The 18,838-nt window shown below is 43.5% G+C and overlaps 1 long non-coding RNA gene across 1 annotated transcript; it reads right to left on the bottom strand.

The window, feature by feature from the left end:
- Positions 1–595: 595 nt before the first annotated feature.
- On the bottom strand, positions 596–17,011 carry LOC110127908 (uncharacterized). Its single transcript, XR_011489467.1, has 5 exons — positions 16,826–17,011; positions 10,197–10,256; positions 7,273–7,329; positions 6,176–6,331; positions 596–4,212 (listed from the first exon to the last, which is right to left on the bottom strand). It is a non-coding gene; the product is annotated as an uncharacterized lncRNA (long non-coding RNA).
- Between the last annotated feature and the right edge of the window lie 1,827 nt (positions 17,012–18,838).

The raw sequence follows: 18,838 nt of genomic DNA on the forward strand, positions 1-18,838 counted from the left end.
ACTATAGCCAGAAGTTAATCTGGAAGAAAATAAATATAAGACCAAGGATGAGGTAAGCAACTCTGGCCTCAGAGGAGCCAGGGCAGAAAAGATCCTAATTTTCAGGAAGCTGTTGGGGCCCACTGTACGTCTTCTTGAGTTGTTTTGAGAAAACGAGGTTCTTCTGCAGAGAAGTGTCTTAGGATTCAGAGGAAATCCTGAGTCACCTGAGAACTGAATATTCACAGAGAGGCTGGTCCCGCCCTCAGAGGCTCGCTCCCTCTCACTCCAGTACTGACTCCACATGGGCCTGCCTTGGCTCAGTTCTAGGGTTACAGTTGTGGGTTCCCTGACTGAAGTCATAACTCATGGGGATTCTACTGATGCATGACTCCTCAATTCATGGCCTCAGGCAAGATCTGAGACATTCATCATCAGCAATTTTTTTTTTTGGAAATAGTCTGGGAAGAGGCTAATAGTCACACTATAGTCTGTCGCCTGAAAGTCCTCTCCTAAGGACCCACCAGAGCTTCACTCAACCACAGGATTTCTCAGTGAGTCACACAGTCAGGGTCTTAGTCTCTTTGAGCTTCTATCATAAACAAAATACCACACACTGAGTGGCTTATACACAACAGAGATTTATTTCTGACAATTCTGGAGGCTGGAAGTCCAACATCATGGCACCAGCACGGTCAGGTTCTGGTGAAGAGCTTCTTACTTGTTCATACCAGGCACCTTCTCACTGTGTCCTTAGATGATGGAAGGGGGTGTTCTCTTTGATAAAGGCACTGATTCCATTCCTAGAGGCCCCGCCCTCCTGGCTTCATCAGCTCCCAAAGACCCCTCCTCCTATTACATCACATTGGGTATTAGGGTTTCAACATCTGAATTTTCGGGAGACACAAGCATTCATATCATAGCAGACAAGGAGATTTTGGAAGAGAAGATATAGAAGAAGTGTCTGTAGGGGGAAATGATGTCTTCATGCTGTCTAACGTGCATTGTTTCTGCATATTTATGGTGCTCAGGTCAGAGTAACGAGTGTCAGATTAACACGTAAATATTTAAACTACCTGAGCTGTGAACCAGCACGCTTTCATAAGAATTCGACTTAGTGCTATTCAGTCTAATGTATACTTCAGTCTGAAACTCCTGGTGAGTGTTCATTAATTTTATTTACTATGCTGTCACAAGCTCAATTGGTAAAGAATCTTCCTGCAATGCAGGAGACCCCGGTTTGATTCCTAGGTTGGGAAGATCCCCTGGAGAAGGAATAGGCTACCCACTCCAGTATTCTTGGGCTTCCATTGTGGCTCAGCTGCTAAAGAATCTGCCTGCAATGCGGGAGATCTGTGTTTGATCCCTGGGTTGGGAAGATTCCCCTGGAGAAGGGAAAGGCTACCCACTCCAGTATTCTGACCTGGAGAATTCCATGGACTGTATAGTCCATGGGGTCGAAAAGAGTAGGACATGACTGAGTGACTTTCACTTTCACATGAAGATAACCTGCTGCAGTCTTTTTGCCTGAAAAAAATCCATGGGCAGAGGAGACTGGTGGACTACAGTCCAAAGGGTCACAAAAGAGTCAGACATGACTGAGCAACTGAGCATGCACACACATGAAGATAAGTGTATAGATGGGCCCCCAACTTAATGATGGTTCAACTTACAACTTTTTTACTTTACCAGGGAGCGAAAGTGATAGGCATTCAGTCAAGATTGTACTTTGACTTTGGATCTTTTCCCAGCTAGAGACATGGGGTCCAGTCCCCTTGTGATGCTTGGCAGTGGCAGCAGCCACAGCTCCCAGTCAGCCCCACCATCACCATCACGAAGGAAACAACCCAATACTTACAACTGTCTGTGCCTAGACACTCGCTCTGCTTTTCACGTCCAGTATTGTATTCAGGAAATAACACTAAGTATTCCATACTTTATTACAAAATGTGTTAGATGGTTCCCCCCAACTAAAGGCTAATCTAAGCATTCTGAGCATGTTTAAGGAGGGATGGACTAAGCTGTGATGTTTGTTATATTAGGTGTATTAAATGCACCTTCAGCTGATGCTATTTTCAACTTAAGATAGATTTATGGGGATGTATCTCCATTGTGGGGCTTTCCAGGTGGCTCAGTGGAAAAGATCCATCTGCCAATGCAGGAGACACAGGAGACTTGGGTTTCATCCTGGGTTGGGAAGATCCCTTGAAATAGAAAATGGCAATCCACTCCCATATTCCTGCCTGGAAAATTCCAAGGGCAGAAGAGCCTGGCGGGCTACAGTCCACAAGGTTGCAAAAAGTCAGACACAACTGAGCACACACATATCTCCACTATATGTCAAGGAAGATTTGTATTAATATTTTCTTTCAAAAATAGTAGCAAAATATGACTATCGATCAGATTTTGGACAATTTGGCAAATATGTTTTGTGCCAGTGAACTGTGAAGCTTAATAGATGAGAATATATTTCTTTGGTTGAATAGTTTTCTTCAAAATAGCACAGAAGGATTAGTGTGTTGGTAGGAATAACCCGGAGAAGCAAATAGCACACACGAGCCTTCATACCAGAGAAGACGGTTATGCTATAAATACTTTAAGATGAGCTTTCCTTTTACTGTTTTGTTATCTGGTTTTATTCAGTAACTTTGGTTCTGTTCCTTATTAACAAATATTATTCACTTAAAGTAAACTTGACTTTAAAAAAAATGGAAAGAAAGTTAGTTCCTGTTAGTTTTCTTTTGTGAATAAGTATTTACCCAAAGTTCCCATTTGAACTACAGATTGAAGAAATGTTCCAAGTAACAGCATATTTCTGTGGTACAGTTGCTCACTCAAATGTCATTGTAAAACATATGTGTTGTGATAATAAGTAATAAATATATAAATAAATAAAATGACACAAACAAATACATGCACACGTGGCACCTGCTTACTTATTCACACCCCCTGAGGGAGTGAGACGTCTCTTTTAAAAAATTCCAACTTACTAAGATTGCCCACTTTTAGAATAGCTAAAGCAGCGGGCATTTTCTAAGATGTAATTTGATTGCCTGCCACTCATGACTTTTCCTGTGATTAATTAAATTTGCTTATGTATGTGAAAAAACTGAAAAAGACAATATTATACACAGACTTTTAATAATTAAGACACTAATACTTTAAGTTATTAAACTAACATAATTACTAGTCACTGCAAAATAGCATAGTTTATGCTAAACATTTTTAATTACCTTTAAATCAGCAAATAATTTCTTAAAAAAATTTTTTTTTTTTTTTTTACTATATCATGTGGCATGTGGGACCTTAGCTCCCCAACCAGGGATCAAAATCGTGCCCCTTGAATTGGAAGCTTGGAGCCCCAACCACTGGACTGCCAGGGAAGACCCTCAACAAGTAATTCCCAGAGAGTTATCCATGACTGTTTGCAAAGCTTTGATGGTAATGCTGTTTATCTCAACCCTGGTTTTAAAAGCAAAAACTGGGAACAACATAGATGTCCAGAAATGGGGGATTAGTTAGAAATTCTGTTGTAAAAGACAATGTTCGTACTACCATATTAAGCAAAAATGTAGGTCACATATGCCTCCTTTGTCCAACCTGATTGTGTTACTTTCAATTCCTATAATGCATTCAATGTCCATCCTAAATGTAAGGAATCATATGTTAGGTCCATACTGATACATACATACACACATGTATATACACACATATGTGCATACATACATATACATGTACACACATACATGTATGTACATAAATATATGTATATATACATACACACATGAATACATATTTATGTATAAAATGTAGGTACTTACTTTACATACATTTTACACAGATTTAAAACAAATACATTTTATGCACATACATTTTATACATATGTAATTAAAGGTTCTATGAATCATTTAATATTGTAAATGTTCCCTGAGAAAATATGGAAATGTTGAAAATACCATGAAAATTCAAGAATGCTCCTGGAAACACAAATTGGAACACAGAGAGAAGGAAGAAAATGGATGGCTGGCACCGTTGGGAAATAGTGCTTTGTTATTTGAGAATTTGTCTTCATGCCTTCTGAGGAAAGATTCATTTGTCTTTGTTCACTTACTTATTTTGCCTCAGTGCTTCCACAGATTAAAACCTCCATGTCCTCTGAAGCCAAGTCTGTCTCTGAGGTTGGCAGGGGCACAGGCCACAAGGGTTCCTTTGCTGTCACCCTCTGTTTTGAGGCTATAAGGCATGAAATTCAGAGAAACTCTTTGGGGTCTGAACTGTGTTACCCTCAGGATGCATGGGTCATGCTAGGACGGAAGTAGCCAATGCTTGGTAATGCTGGTTTGTTTGTAATATTGAGGACTTCTTCAGTGTAATCTCTCTTGCTCAAGTGAAAAATTGGTACTGTTTACATGTAGCATTTAATCCCTTTACCCACACAAAGACAATGTTCTTTACATGTTTTTATTTCTTTCTCCTTTTTTAAAAAAACCTATTAAAAAAATTTTTTTTTTTTTTTCTTTTGGCTGCACCTCACGGACTGTGGATCTGCAACCCCTGGAGTCAGCATGCGGAGTCTTAACTACTGGACAGCCAGGGAAATCCATATAAAAATCTATTTTCATCTTTGAGTATAAAGTGCATCTTTTGTAGACAGTATATAGTTGGGTCATGTTTTTTAAAATTCAGTCTGACTTTTGATTGGATTATTTAATCCATTCACCCTTATTGCATTATTGATATAGTTGGACTTGCATCTACCATTTTAGTTTTTGATTTCAATGTCTCATTATTGTTTTTTTTTTGTCTCAGATACTTTTGTTTCTCTATTGTCTTCACTGCTCTATTTTGTTGGGTATTTTCTGATGTAGCATGTTAGTTTCTCTAAATGGTATTTCCTGATTTTTTAAGCCACCACTCTAGGGTTTGTTATTTACATCTTAACGTATCAGAATAAGCTTCATATTTACCCTTGCACAATTACAGTTATATGTATGGATGTGAGAGTTGGACACTGAAGAAAGCTGAGCGCCAAAGAATGAAGGCTTTTGAACTGTGGTGTTGGAGAAGAATCTTGAGAGTCCCTTGGACTGCAAGGAGATCCAACCAGTCCATTCTAAAGGAGATCAGTCCTGGGTGTTCATTGGAAGGACTGATGTTGAAGCTGAAACTCCAATACTTTGGCCACCTCATGCGAAGAGTTGACTCATTGGAAAAGACCCTGATGCTGGGAAGGATTGGGGGCAGGAGGAGAAGGGGACGACAGAGGATGAGATGGCTGGATGTCATCACCGACTTGATGGACATGGGTTTGGGTGGACTCCGGGAGTTGGTGATGGACAGGGAGGCCTGGCGTGCTGCAGTTCATGGGGTCACAAAGCGTCAGACACGACTGAGTGACTGAACTGAACTGAGCTGAACTGAAAGGGCTTCCCTGGTAAGGAACTTGCTTGCCAATGCAGGAGATATAAGGAGATATAAGGTTCCATACCTGGGCTGGGAAGATTCCCTGGAGGAAGGCATGGAAACCCACTCCAGTATTCTTTCTTGGAGAATCTCATGGACAGAGGACCCTGGTGGGCTACAATCCACTGGATCCCAAGGAGTCGGACATGACTGAAGCAACTTAGCACGCACTCATAGAAATGTTACTCCTATATAGATCTTTTCCTTTCTTTTTCATGATGCTGTTATATCTATTATATTTGTTAATGTTGCAAATCCAAGAATTCATTGCTGTAATTATGACTTTATCATCTGTAGTCTCTTCTTTAAGTTCAGGAAATGGCTTTGTATTCTCCACCCCTTTTGTGCTATTATTGGCCAGTGTATTGCATGTATATTATATTTCTATATCTGCTAAGCCAGATACTGCATTATATTCATATTATTTTATACAATTGCTTTAAAAATAATAAAGAAATGGGAAAGGCATGCATTTATGCTGTTTCATATAATGAAAAAATTCCCCTTACTGGTGCTTTTTTACTTTTATGTGTGTGTGTATGAATTCAAATTCTTAAGCTGGGGCAGGATGAGAAATGGTGTCCTGCTCCTTCTGGGAAGAAAGCCCTCTGCCTGGGAGCTCATGGGGAGTGGGGGGAGGGAACCCTGTGTTTTTTGTGGCAGCTTTCTGGAGTGGAGTCTGAACCTTGCTGAACTGGGACAGGGGAAGAGAGAAGGGTCATGGTTCATTTACCGTATGGTTTCTTACTGGAGTTCCATGGATCTTCTTCAATAGATGTCTCTTCATTTGCTATTTGCCTTTAGGACCACATTCAGAAGCTTTAAATGGTTTTTAAAAAGATAATTCTCATCAGTTTCCTTGGAGAGCAGGTCATCAGAGCTCCTAATACTGTCATGAGAGGAGATGATTTCCCTTGGCCTTCACTTTTTTCTCCCCATTTTTGGACACTTTATTCATTTAGAAATATGAGGGTATATGGAAGAAAGTTTAAAAAAAAGAATTTCTTGAAATGCCACTTTCCCAAGATACATAATCTTAGAAACAGAGACTTCGGTGCTGCCAAGATTCTCTCACTTACTCCTGCTTAAAACTAGAATTTCACTGAATAATAATAAGTAGCTCATATTTATGTAGCATTTATTATGTCCAAAGCACTCTCCTAAGCACTTTTTAGATATTGACTTATTAGCCTCTGCATAACCATAGGAGCGCTTCCCTCATAGCTCAGTTGGTAAAGAATCTGCCAGCAATGCAGGAGACCCCGGTTCGATTTCTGGGTTGGGAAGATCGTCTGGAGAAGGGATAGGCTACCCACTTCAGTATTCTTGGGCTTCCCTTGTGGCTCAGCTGCTAAAGAACCTGCCAGCCATGCGGGAGACCTGGGATCGATCCTTCGGTTGGGAAGATCCCCTGGAGAAGAGAAAGTCTACCCACTCCAGTAATCTGGCCTGGAGAATTCCACGGACCCCAGTTCATGGGGTTGCAAAGAGTTGGACCCGACTGAGCAACTTTCACTTTCATAGGAAGTAGCTATGTAATTACCCCCCATTTTACAGAGGATATTACTGAGGCATTAAAAAAAAATCTGCTTCTCTGTCAGCTTCATTCTTTTCCCTCAACTCAGGAAAAAAATCTTGGCTGTCTGAGTTTCCTTTACTGGAAACTTATTGACTCCATTTCTTATTTCTAATTTAAAAAATTCTAAGATTGGCCTAAATTGGGTCAAACGCCTAACTCTCTATCAGTCAAGTATTCCTGGCCTTCATTTTTGAAAGATAGCTTGCTGGCTGTGAGATTCTTAGTTGAAAGACTTATTTTGAAAATTTTACCTGTTTCTGTAGACCTCTGGCCCTCGTCAAAGGCAGTTGCTATTTTCCACCATTTTCCTGGTGGAAAAATAAGGGAAAAGGTCACAGGGAAAAGGAAAGGGGTAAGGGTCACATTGTCTTGTTTATTTGCATCTCTCTCTCTCCCTCAATCTCTCTGTCTCCCAATGAAAGCTGGGCATTTAAAATCATATATTATATTTGTCTTTCTGACTTACTTCACTCTGTATAATAGACTCTGGGTTCATCTCCATCATTTGCTGTGTGACACAGGGAGCTCAACTCGGTGCCCTGTGACAACCTAGAGGGGTGGGATGGAGTGGGAGATGAAAAGGGGGTTTCAGGAAGGAGGGGACATAAGTATACCTGTGACTGATTCATGTTGATGTATGGAGAGACCAACACAATGTTGTAAAGCAATAAGCCTCCAATAATAAAAAGGAAAAGAAAATCTTAAATTGTAGCATCTCTGGATTTTCCGTAGTGATCCCTTCTCCTCCTTGGGGGCTTGTTGCTATTGCTGGTTTTGTTAGTTTATGTGTTTAATGGTTTGTCTGGACTAATTCTACAAAATCTACTTTCTCCAAAGTGTGTTGTCTAGAGGTCACAGCTCAGCTGCCCCTGTCCCCATTGCCTTGTTTTTATTTTTAATCCTGGATTCCTAGAAGTCACCAGTGGCTCAGCACAACTTAATGTTCAGCCAGTGACTGGCCAGACTGTAAGTTCTTTGTCCTTTGCTGGTAGATCTGTGTGTAGCTCAGGAAGTGATTTCAAGCCTATACCACAATCAGCCAGGTGCTACTAGTTCTTATGTGCTCAATCTCATTTTGTAATTTAAAAAAAGTAGAAAATATTGCTATAAAAGTAAATATAAAATATAAACATGAATTGAGAAGTTTCTCACAGCAGTATGGAAATTTGTTGCACCACAATTTATCCAAAGACACAAGTGTGAAACTCAACACATTGATTTTGCCAAAGAGAATGTTGTTCTAAAAATTAAAAGGGTGTGATGGAGACTGTATCTTTAAAATAACAGAAGCGGGAATTGATGTGAGTTGTCCAACTAAATTTATAATTATTACAATGAGACTCTAATCAAAAGTGTTCTGACAAGCAAGCCACATGAGTTTCTGGCAGCCTTAATTTGTTCTAGGATATTAGGCAGGCTTCATTCTCTTTTGAAAGTCCTGTCATTCAATTCTACTTCCTCTGGAAATGAATTTCCCACCACTCCACTCTACACAGAGTTTTTTCCTTTTCCTTTCCATCCAGTTCACCCCTGAGTATTTTAGAATTCTTGAGTAGTCTCCAAAATGGGGCTGCCCTTTGTCCTTTGACCTTCCAGCTGGTGGAGCAGGTTGAGGTGGACAGAGGGCTCCACTGGTAACTATAAACCCAGGGCTGTATGGCTCTGCTTCTGACATTGAAGACAGAGAAATTAAGGACAGAACTCGAATCTTTCCCTCAGAGTCCCCTTTGGGTTGATGAGACTCAGCTCATGTGCAGGGAAAGTTTTCGAAGAGCTGTCAGAAGCTCCAGGGGCTGAGCCATCCCTGAGGAAGGGTCTTCGCTGTGGGACAGCTCTCCACATAGGATACTGGCCCCTGGTTTTGGGACTTTGTAGTTTGTTAAGGCTTTTGTTTTTCTTGGAGAAACTGGATTTCATGTTACTTTTTGAGTTGCCTTTACAACTCATCTTGGAGTTGTCTCCGTGTAAAATAGGGGAGAGTCTTCTCTGCATCTGGGGCTTTCCTGGTGGCTCAGATATGGTAAATAATCTGTCTGCAGTGTGAGAGACCTGGGTTCAATCCTTGGTCCTGGAAGATCCCTTGGAGAGGGGAATGGCAACCCACTCCAGTATCCTTACCTGGAGAATCCCATGGACAGAGGAGTCTGGTGAGCTACAGTTCATGGGGTTGCAAAGTGCTGGACATGACTGAGTGACTAACACACACCACACGCTACACACACAGGCACACACACACACACAGGCACACACACACAGGCACACACACACACACAGAGGCACACACACACACACACACACACAGGCGCGCACACACACACACACACACAGCTCTCTGCATCCGACTGCAGTTGGGCTTCACCATGAACTCTGGTGGCCCATCTGTCAACACCGGCCGTTGCTTTGCTGGCTGAGGACTCCAGGCCCTGCTAGGTCCCCGGCCTTCAGTGTCTGTACAAGGCCGGGAAATGAGGCTTACTGTTCCCAGGGGGCCATCCGCTTCCCTGTCCTCTAAATTTTCCCCTAACTCTGGCTTTAGTTTTCAACAAACCTTAGCTGGTAGCCAAGAAAAATACTTTTAAGAACGCCCCTTCAAGACTGAAAGGGACAAGAATCATAAATTTAAAAATAATTACAACGAGGCACGGAGTCTAATCTTCTGCCCTTGTCTCCGCCCGCCACCTGCACAGGGACTCTGAGGGTGCCCTCCGTCGCCCCCAGAAGGACGTTCCTGGGGCTTGGGTACATGGCATGTGCAGAAGAGGAAAAAATTCTGGCTTTGACTTGAGACCTCTTTTTCAAACCTGAGAGGAAAATCTGTGCAGGAGTCTTGGTTCCCCCAAAGGAGAGAAAATGAGAAGGCACTTCCTATCCATTAAAGTATCCAAAACATCGCCGCAGGAAAGTTAAGCTGGTCCAGATGCTAAGTGCGTTAAGTAAAGAAGCTCAGAAACCTTGTAGACTGCCAGAAAAATGTTAGGGTCGAAACTTCATCTTGGCCGTTTCCAGCTGGTTCTGAGAGCAGGAACAAACATGCTTGTAAAGATCGAGAGCTAAACTTGGGCCCTGGGAGTCTGGCCCTTTCTCCTCCTTCTGTTCACACAAGGAACATTCTGGAAAAGATATGAGTGGAAATCAAAGAGGTCCAGAGTGCCTCCTCCAGAAGGGAGAGACTTACACCTGGAGGAAGCAGCCCTCCGTCCACAGACAGCCACCCTTCTGGGTTCCACGTGCCGCCCTGGAAGACAGAAAGCCAAGGAAGCAATAAATCAGTACAAAGAAGTTCGCTACTTTAAGAAAAACTACGATCTTAAATATCAACAAATGCATAAGTAATAGCAGAGGCTATTTCTTACTCCATCAACATTGTAAATAAATTACATGTTAAAACCCTGGCCGGTATCATTGGCAAAGCACCATATATATACAGCCTTTGTTTTTGTGCTTAGTTATGTAACTTCATTGCATGCCCTACAGTTGTGTAGCAAGAAAAAAAGAATATTGAAACATTCTGGAGGTGCATTGGAAAAGTATGTGAGCTTTTAAGTAGGCCATGAGATGCTGTCTCCCAACCAAGAGTGTGAACTGTGAGGATGGTTCTAGGTAACCTGTTCCCTTCAAGGGTGTTTTATAGAAAGTTTAATACAAAGGCCTGGTGGCTCACATGGTAATGAACCTGCCTGCAGTGCAGTGGACCCAGGTTTGATCCCTCAACTGGGAAGATCCCTGGAGAAAGGAATGACAACCCTTTCCAGTATTCAGTATTCTTGCCTGGAGAATTCCATGGACAGAGGAGCCTGGTGGGCTACAGTCCATGGGGTTGCAAAGAGTTGGGCACAACTGAGCGACTAACACTTTCACTTTTCATAATACAAAGGAGTACCAAGTGAAATAAAAAAAAAAAAAAACAACAACCTTACCATTTGCTTACATTAAGACAGTATAAGTGGGATTTCCCTGGTGGTTTAGTGGTTAAGAATTTGCCTGCCGGTGCAGAAAGCATGGGTTTGATCCCTTGATCTGGGAAGATTCCACGTGCCATGGAGCAGCTAAGCCCGTGCATCTCAACTACCGAAGCTCTTCCACCCTACAGTCTGTGCTCTGCAAAGAGAGAAGCCTGAGCACTGCAATAGAGAGTAGCCCCTGCTCGCCATAACTAGAGAAAGCCTACAGGCAGCAAGGAAGACCCAGCACAGCCAAAAATAAATCAAGATAAAATAAGACTTACTAGGTTATTTATAGATTGATTTCATTCTCAAGAAATAATTCCTTCAATTATATAATTTTGCTGAATCTACAGGAAGTAGGTTCTGGATAGAAACTTTGATTTTTTTGTTTTCATTTGGAAACAAGGGGTTCTCCTTTCTGGAAAATGTGCCCTTGCATTCTTCATCTTCTCAGAAGGAGAATGTTTCTTTCCTTTCTTTTTGAATTTTTTTAAAGATAGGTAGAGTAGCATGTGTATGAATGGGTGAGGTCACCGCAGACAATCTCATGAGATGTGGTAGAATCCTTGGATCGTAAAAGGGACCCGTTTTCCTCGTGGCAAGCTGTGTTTCCATCCTCCTGATGAATGCTTTTCATCAGAAGAAACAACAACCTTGGATTCCTGCCTTAATTGAATTGGTGCTTACGGTGGACTGGATCATGTTCAAAGACGGCAAGATTAGATACTCATTTGTACTTAGATTTTCAAGTGGAGCTTTCTGAGTTCTCTCTGTTCAGTATTCACTACAGTTGAGTGGATTTGGAGGGAGGGAAATCTGTATTGTATTTGTGCAAAATTACAAAATATCAGTGGTCTAGATCTGCTGTTGTACTCATACGCTTTCCCTAATTTTCTTTTTATTACCCTTTGCATAACTGGAAGGCAAGACAGCTTCCCAATTACAGGGGCCACTGAGAAACACAAACAGCCGCTAAACACCAGTGGGTCTGCATTTCCTGCCATTCCAGTCATCATGCTGCTGCTCAGAAAAGCGCACACCATTTACTGACAACCACAGATCCCAGGGAAGGGACCAGGACATCTGAACCTACTGGCCTGTGTGGGGAAGTGAGCCTATGTGGTGAAAACAAAAAGTATTCACGGTTGAATCTATTGGTCACATCGTTAAGGTCAAAAATCTAACCACCTAAGGCCAGATTCAATAAAAATCTGTCTGGCTTTTATGCCAAGCCATGCAAGCCTGGAAAAATCAATTTTGTCGAACTTGTAAAGTCTCTGCCGGTCAAGGTACAGTCAGAATTCCTCTCTGTTCTTCCACCCAGAGCTGGCGTTGGGGATGCCGGGAGGACCTGGGGTAGCTGGGGGCTGGCGGCTCCAGGTCGGTTCTAGGAGACGTTGGGGGAAGAGAAAAGTGGAGAGCACGTGACTGTTGCCTGTTGTCACACTGTACGTGCACATGCCTATTACGATCAGGCCTCATTTGTTCATATTTCCAGGTATTCATCGGACACTTGGGGGCTTCCCCCAGTGTCAAGTTCTTAGCTCTAGGCTGGGACTATCAAGATGAAGACACATGACCTGTGTGCCCGACGAGGCCACATGGTAATGTAGAGTCGTGAGGATTCTTTAAAGGGATGCCAAGGACCCACAGGAGCATCAAAAAAGAGGTGTCTCAGTAAGTCTGGAGGGTAACAGCCTGGTCGGAAGTGTGTCTCCCAGGAGGGGACAAGTGAGACCAGCCTTGAGGTTTGGATATGGAACAGTGGCCTGGGGAAGGTTGAGCATCTTTGACTGAGAGCATTGGGGACAATAGTGTGGAGATGAGTGTGTGTGTGTGTGTGTGTGTGTGTGTGTGTGTGTGTGAGACAGACAGAGAGAGAGAGAGAGAGAGAGAGAGAAACAGGGAGACAGAGAGAGCAGCAGAGAAAGGAATGCCCTCCTATACAGTAAGTGAAGCAGAAGCAGATGGACTGGAGGTGAAAAGTCAGTCACCATCAAGTTGAAGCAGAGTAGGTGCACATTATCATCACATTTTAGGAAGAGCCTGCAAATATGTGAAGATGAACTGGAACAAAGATGCAGCCAGAAACAGAAGAGAATTGAATGGGGACAGCTGTGTTCATCGCTTTATCCTGTGGACCCATGGGGCTGAGTGGAGAGCCAGTGGTGTGAGCACAGTGTTCACCTTTGTTGATGAGATGAGAGGCAGGGCCATGCAGTGTAGGGAGGAGATGCAGGGGCGACAGGTGGGTGTGGAGGGCAAGGGAACAAAGTGGATTGTGCATTTATGTTGGAGGCATTGGTGGGCAGCTCGAAGCATCACCCCCGGTTGAGGAGAAAGTGAAGGTCGATATTTTGTGGCGATAGTTGTAGAATGAGGCAAAGAGACCAAAGAGAAAACATCAAGGAGAGAGATAAGTCGTGAAGATAAAGCCCTGGTAAGGACCTGGGTCAGGCAGGGATGGTGAAAAAACTCAGGGGGTCCCTGGAAGGGGGGTGAAGAGGGAGGAGAGTCAGTAGCAAAGAAGGTCCCTGAATGTAAGGGAAGAGAAAGTTCCAGGTGAGTGGAAGTCAGTGCTACGTTCTGCAGAACGGTCCAGCAAGGAAAGGCACGAGTAGCCGTGCTTACACGGGCTGGGTTGGAGGCCCACGTCAATTTTCTTGTCACATGGGTCAGCTCCATCCTAGACTTCTTGCCGTTAGGGCTTCTTCAAACTCGTCTCCATCAGTTAACCCCCACGTGTCCTCAGCCACGTGGGAAAACAATTGGCTGCTATCAGGACCATGGGGATGCTTGGAGACTCTGGGTGGGCCTCATTAGTCCATCTGTTTGAATATCACCTTCAGCCATCTTTTTTCCTTTTATAGAATTGAGGTATAGTTGGTTTACAATATTACATTATTAATAGTTTCAGGTGTATAGCATAGTGACCATAGTAATTTTAAAGATTATACTGCATTAATAGTTACTATAAATAATAAATAATAGTTACTATAATAATAGTTACTATAAAATGTTGGCTATGTTCCCTGAGCGTACATTCCCTGGCTATATCCTTGAGCTTATTTATTTCATACATAGTAGTTTGTACCTCTTAATGCCCTCCTGCTATCTTGCCCCTCCCCACATTCCTTCTCCCCACAGTTAACTACTAGTTTGCTCTCTATATCTGTGAGTCTGTTCTTGTTTTGTAATATTCACTAGTTCACTTGAGGTTCCACATATAAATGATATCATACAGTATTTGTCTTTCTTTGCCTGAGTTATTTTACTAAACATAATACTCTCCAGGTCCATCCTGGAGAGTTCGCTTTTTGTGGCTGAGTAATATTCCATTACATATATCACAACTTCTTTATCCATCCATCTGCTAATGGACACTTAGTTTGCCTCCATATCTGACAATTGTAAATAATGCTACCATGAACAGTGTGATGTGTGTATCTTTTCATTTTTTTTCTCATTTATTTTTATTAGTTGGAGGCTAATTGCTTTACAATATTGTAGTGGTTTTTGCCATATATTGACATGAATCAGCCATGGATTTACATGTGTTCCCCATCCCGATCCCCCCCCCCCGCCCCACCTCCCTCCCCATCCCATCCCTCTGGGTCTTCCCAGTGCACCAGCCCTGAGGGCTTGTCTCATGCATCCAACCTGGGCTGGTGGTCTGTTTCACCCTTGATAGTATACTTGTTTCAGTGATATTCTCTCAGATCATCCCACCCTTGCCTTCTCCCACAGAGTCCCAAAATCTGTTCTGTACGTCTGTGTCTCTTTTTCTGTTCTGCATATTGGGTTATCGTTACCATCTTTTTAAATTCCATATATATGTGTTAGTATACTGTACTGGTCTTTATCTTTCTGGCTTACTTCACTCTGTATAATGGGCTCCAGTTTCATCCATATCATGAGAACTGATTCAAATGAATTCTTTTTAATGGCTGAGTAATATTCCATGGTGTATATGTACCACAGCTTCCTTATCCATTCATCTGCTGATGGGAATCTAAGTTGCTTCCATGTCCTGGCTATTATAAACAGTGCTGCGATGAACATTGGGGTCCACGTGTCTCTTTCAGATCTGGTTTCCTCAGTGTATATGCCCAGCAGTGGGGTTGCTGGGTCATATGGCCAGTTTTTTAAGGAATCTCCACACTGTTCTCCATAGTGGCTATACTAGTTTGCATTCCCTCCAACAGTGTAAGAGGGTTCCCTTTTCTCCACACCCTCTCCAGCATTTATTGCTTGTAGACTTTTGGATAGCAGCCATCCTGACTGGCGTGTAATGGTACCTCGTTGTGGTTTTGATTTGCATTTCTCTGATAATGAGTGATGTTGAGCATCTTTTCATGTGTTTGTTAGCCATCTGTATGTCTTCTTTGGAGAAATGTCTGTTTAGTTCTTTGGCCCATTTTTTGATTGGGTCATTTATCTTTCTGGAATTGAGCTGCAGGAGCTGCTTGTATATTTTTGCAATTAATCGTTTGTCTGTTGCTTCGTTTGCTATTATTTTCTCCCAATCTGAGGGCTGTCTTTTCACCTTGCTGATAGTTTCCTTTGTTGTGCAAAAGCTTTTAAGTTTAATTAGGTCCCATTTGTGTATTTTTGCTTTTATTTCCAATTAGTGTTCTTGTTTTTGCCAGACAAGGCAATTCTGTTCTCCCATCTCTCTTGACCTCTGTTCCTGTTGCCAACAAGTCCTGCCACTCGCTGGTGGGAAGGACAGTTATGCCTGCTCCACCCTGACCTCCGGCAACCCTCTGCCACCAGCGGGTGGAGATGGGAGTGGGGTGAACTCCCTGTCTTCCTGGAGGTCTCTAGGGACAACTGAGTGTCTTCTACTTGTTCTGAGGTGTGTTTGGATCCATGGGACTGAGGCCCCAGTGCCCATAGCGGGTCAACACGTTCTTTCTTGGCACTTTATTCTTCCTTGTCTGGCTTCCCAGGTCACTCTCTCCAGAGTCCTGGGATCATGCCTCTAAGCAGCTTCTTGTGCCCAAGTCCTTGCTCCAGGGTCACTTTTCACCCAACCTAAGACACAGGATCTCCCACTCTGGGGTCTTGCAGACACACATGGCCATGCCATCCTCCCCGTTTTGCTGTATCAAATGTACTGAGGTTTGTGGGCATGGGAGGCATATGGTAGAAACAGGTGTCACTGATGCAGATTAAACCCTGTTTCAGGGCAATGCTGCCTCCGATGGCAGCACACCTGCTCGGCAGAACCTCTGGAGGGAGGACTGTTTGCTTGGATTTTAAGACCTGTTCCTGCTGTGGAGGGGTGTGTGGGTGGCTGTGGGGGTGGGTGAGAGAGTGAGAATTTGAGCCAGTCAACATCCAGGTGTGGGGCAGGGAGGACAGGTGTGTGTGTGTGTGTGTGTGTGTGTGTGTGTGTGTGTGTGTAGGGTAGCCCACAGTGGAAAGGTAAGAGGACATTTCAGACTCAGAGTGAAGTCAAAACATAAAATAAGCGCAGAGTGAGGTGTGCCAGTTCAGAAGCCCATGTGGTCAGCCTCTGAGACTGAGCAATCACCGACCCCAGGAGGGACTGCAAATGTAGCTTTCTGTGCTGCACACGCCAGGCCAGGCAGGGGGATGGCCAGCCCCATGGTCTCCCATTCAGAAATGGGGACCCTCGTCCACGAGGGCAGCCCTGTCCCGTGGGTCCTAGGCTGGCTCCCCTTAGAGGCAGCAGGACCACATTCACGTTTCCCGTCTGGGAGCTTGGTACCAGGACAGACCCTGCCCCTGGGAGCAGAAGCTGCCTGCTGGTGGAAAGTCTCAGTCCCCTTGCCACCAAGAGGACAGCTGGGCTCCATTAATTTGCCACAGAGGCACAACGCGGGTAACTCACCACGAAGCCAGCAGAGCAGAGAAAATATTTGCCTAAAGATTAACAGGGGAGGCCCTCTGGATTTCCAAAGTGCGGGGCCCGACAAGCTCCAGGCTTTAAACACCTCGGGCCAACAGGGGATCCACAGGCCAGGCCCATCTATGTGTGTGTGTCCCTGACCACAGCAGCACCTGGAGGCTCTATGCAGGCGAGGCCTCTGATCACCAACGAGTCGGCTTTGTTAGCAGCGGAACACTCTTGCTGCTGCCATGGAAACTGGGCAGGGCCTTGATGAGATGATCCCAGAGTCTGCTCTGCTGACTGAGCCATTGGTCAGCTCTGCTGTTCCTGGGGCCTCTCGGTGTTTCTAACTGAGAGCTTCTGCTTCCAGGGAGCCCCCAGGAGACAGTTCCCAAAAGTCCTGACAAGTGCAAAGTGTCTTTCAAGGCTACTTCTTTTCTTCTGTATTACTTTGTTATTATTTTTTAATTTTTAAAACTTTTTGGAATGAAATATTAAATCCCATCAGTTCAGTTGCTCGGTAGTGTCCGACTCTTTGAGACCCCATGAATCGCAGCACGCCAGGCCTCCCTGTCCATCACCAACTCCCGGAGTTCACTCAAACTCATGCCCATCCAGTCGGTGATGCCATCCAGCCATCTCATCCTCTGTCTCCCCCTTCTCCTCCTGCCCCCAATCTCTCCCAGCATCAGGGTCTTTTCCAATGAGTCAACTCTTCACGTGAGGTGGCCAAAGTACTGGAGTTTCAGCTTCAGCATCAGTCCTTCCAATGAATACCCAGGACTGATCTCCTTTAGGATGGACTGGTTGGATCTCCTTGCAGTCCAAGGGACTCTCAAGAGTCTTCTCAAACACCACAGTTCAAAAGCATCAGTTTTTCGGCGCTCAGCTTTCTTCACAGTCCAACTCTCACATCCATACATGACCACTGGAAAAACCATAGCCTTGACCAGATGGACCTTTGTTGACAAAGTAATGTTTCTGCTTTTTAATATGCTATCTAGGTTGCTCATAACTTTCCTTCCAAGGAGTAAGCGTCTTTTAATTTCATGGTTGCAGTCACCATCTGCAGTGATTTTGGAGCCCCCAAAAATAAAGTCTGACACTGTTTCCACTGTCTCCCCATCTATTTCCCATGAGGTGATGGGACCAGATGCCATGATCTTAGCTTTCTGAATGTTAAGCTTTAAGCCAACTTTTTCACTCTCCTCTTTCACTTTCATCAAGAGGCTTTTTAGTTCCTCTTCACTTTCTGCCATAAGGGGGGTGTCATCTGCATATCTGAGATTATTGATAATTCTCCCAGCATATCTTGATTCCAGCTTGTGCTTCTTCCAGCCCAGCATTTCTCATGATGTACTCTGCATAGAAGTTAAATAAGCAGGATGACAATATACAGCCTTGACTTACTCCTTTTCCTATTTGGAACCAGTCTGTTGTTCCATGTCCAGTTCTAACTGTTTCTTCCTGACCTGCATACAGTTTTCTCAAGAGGCAGGTCAGGTGGTCTGGTACTCCCATCTCTTTCAGAATTTTCCACAGTTTATTGTGATCCACACAGTCGAAGGCTTTGGTGTAGTCAATAAAGCAGAAATAGATGTTTTTCTGGAACTCTCTTGCTTTTTCAATGATCCAGAGGATATTGGCAATTTGATCTCTTGTTCCTCTGTCTTTTCTAAAACCAGCTTTGAACATCTGGAAGTTCTTGGTTCACGTATTGCTGAAGCCTGGCTTGGAGAATTTTGAGCATTACTTTACTAGCGTGTGAGATGAGTGAAATTGTGGGGTAGTTTGAGCATTCTTTGGGATTGCCTTTCTTAGGGATCCCATAGTACTTTACAACTGTCAAAATTTCATACACATGATTTCATATAATCCTATAATCAACTTTTTTTTAAAAATCCCCTACACCTATATTGCCCTGCCCTCCTTCCCTGTCCCCACTGGTAACCACTAGTTTGTTCTCTAGATCCTGAGTCTGCTTCTTTTTTGTTTTATTCACCAGTGTTTTGT

This window comes from Odocoileus virginianus, chromosome 9, assembly GCF_023699985.2.
Source record: "Odocoileus virginianus isolate 20LAN1187 ecotype Illinois chromosome 9, Ovbor_1.2, whole genome shotgun sequence".
Taxonomy (NCBI): Eukaryota; Metazoa; Chordata; class Mammalia; order Artiodactyla; family Cervidae; genus Odocoileus; species Odocoileus virginianus.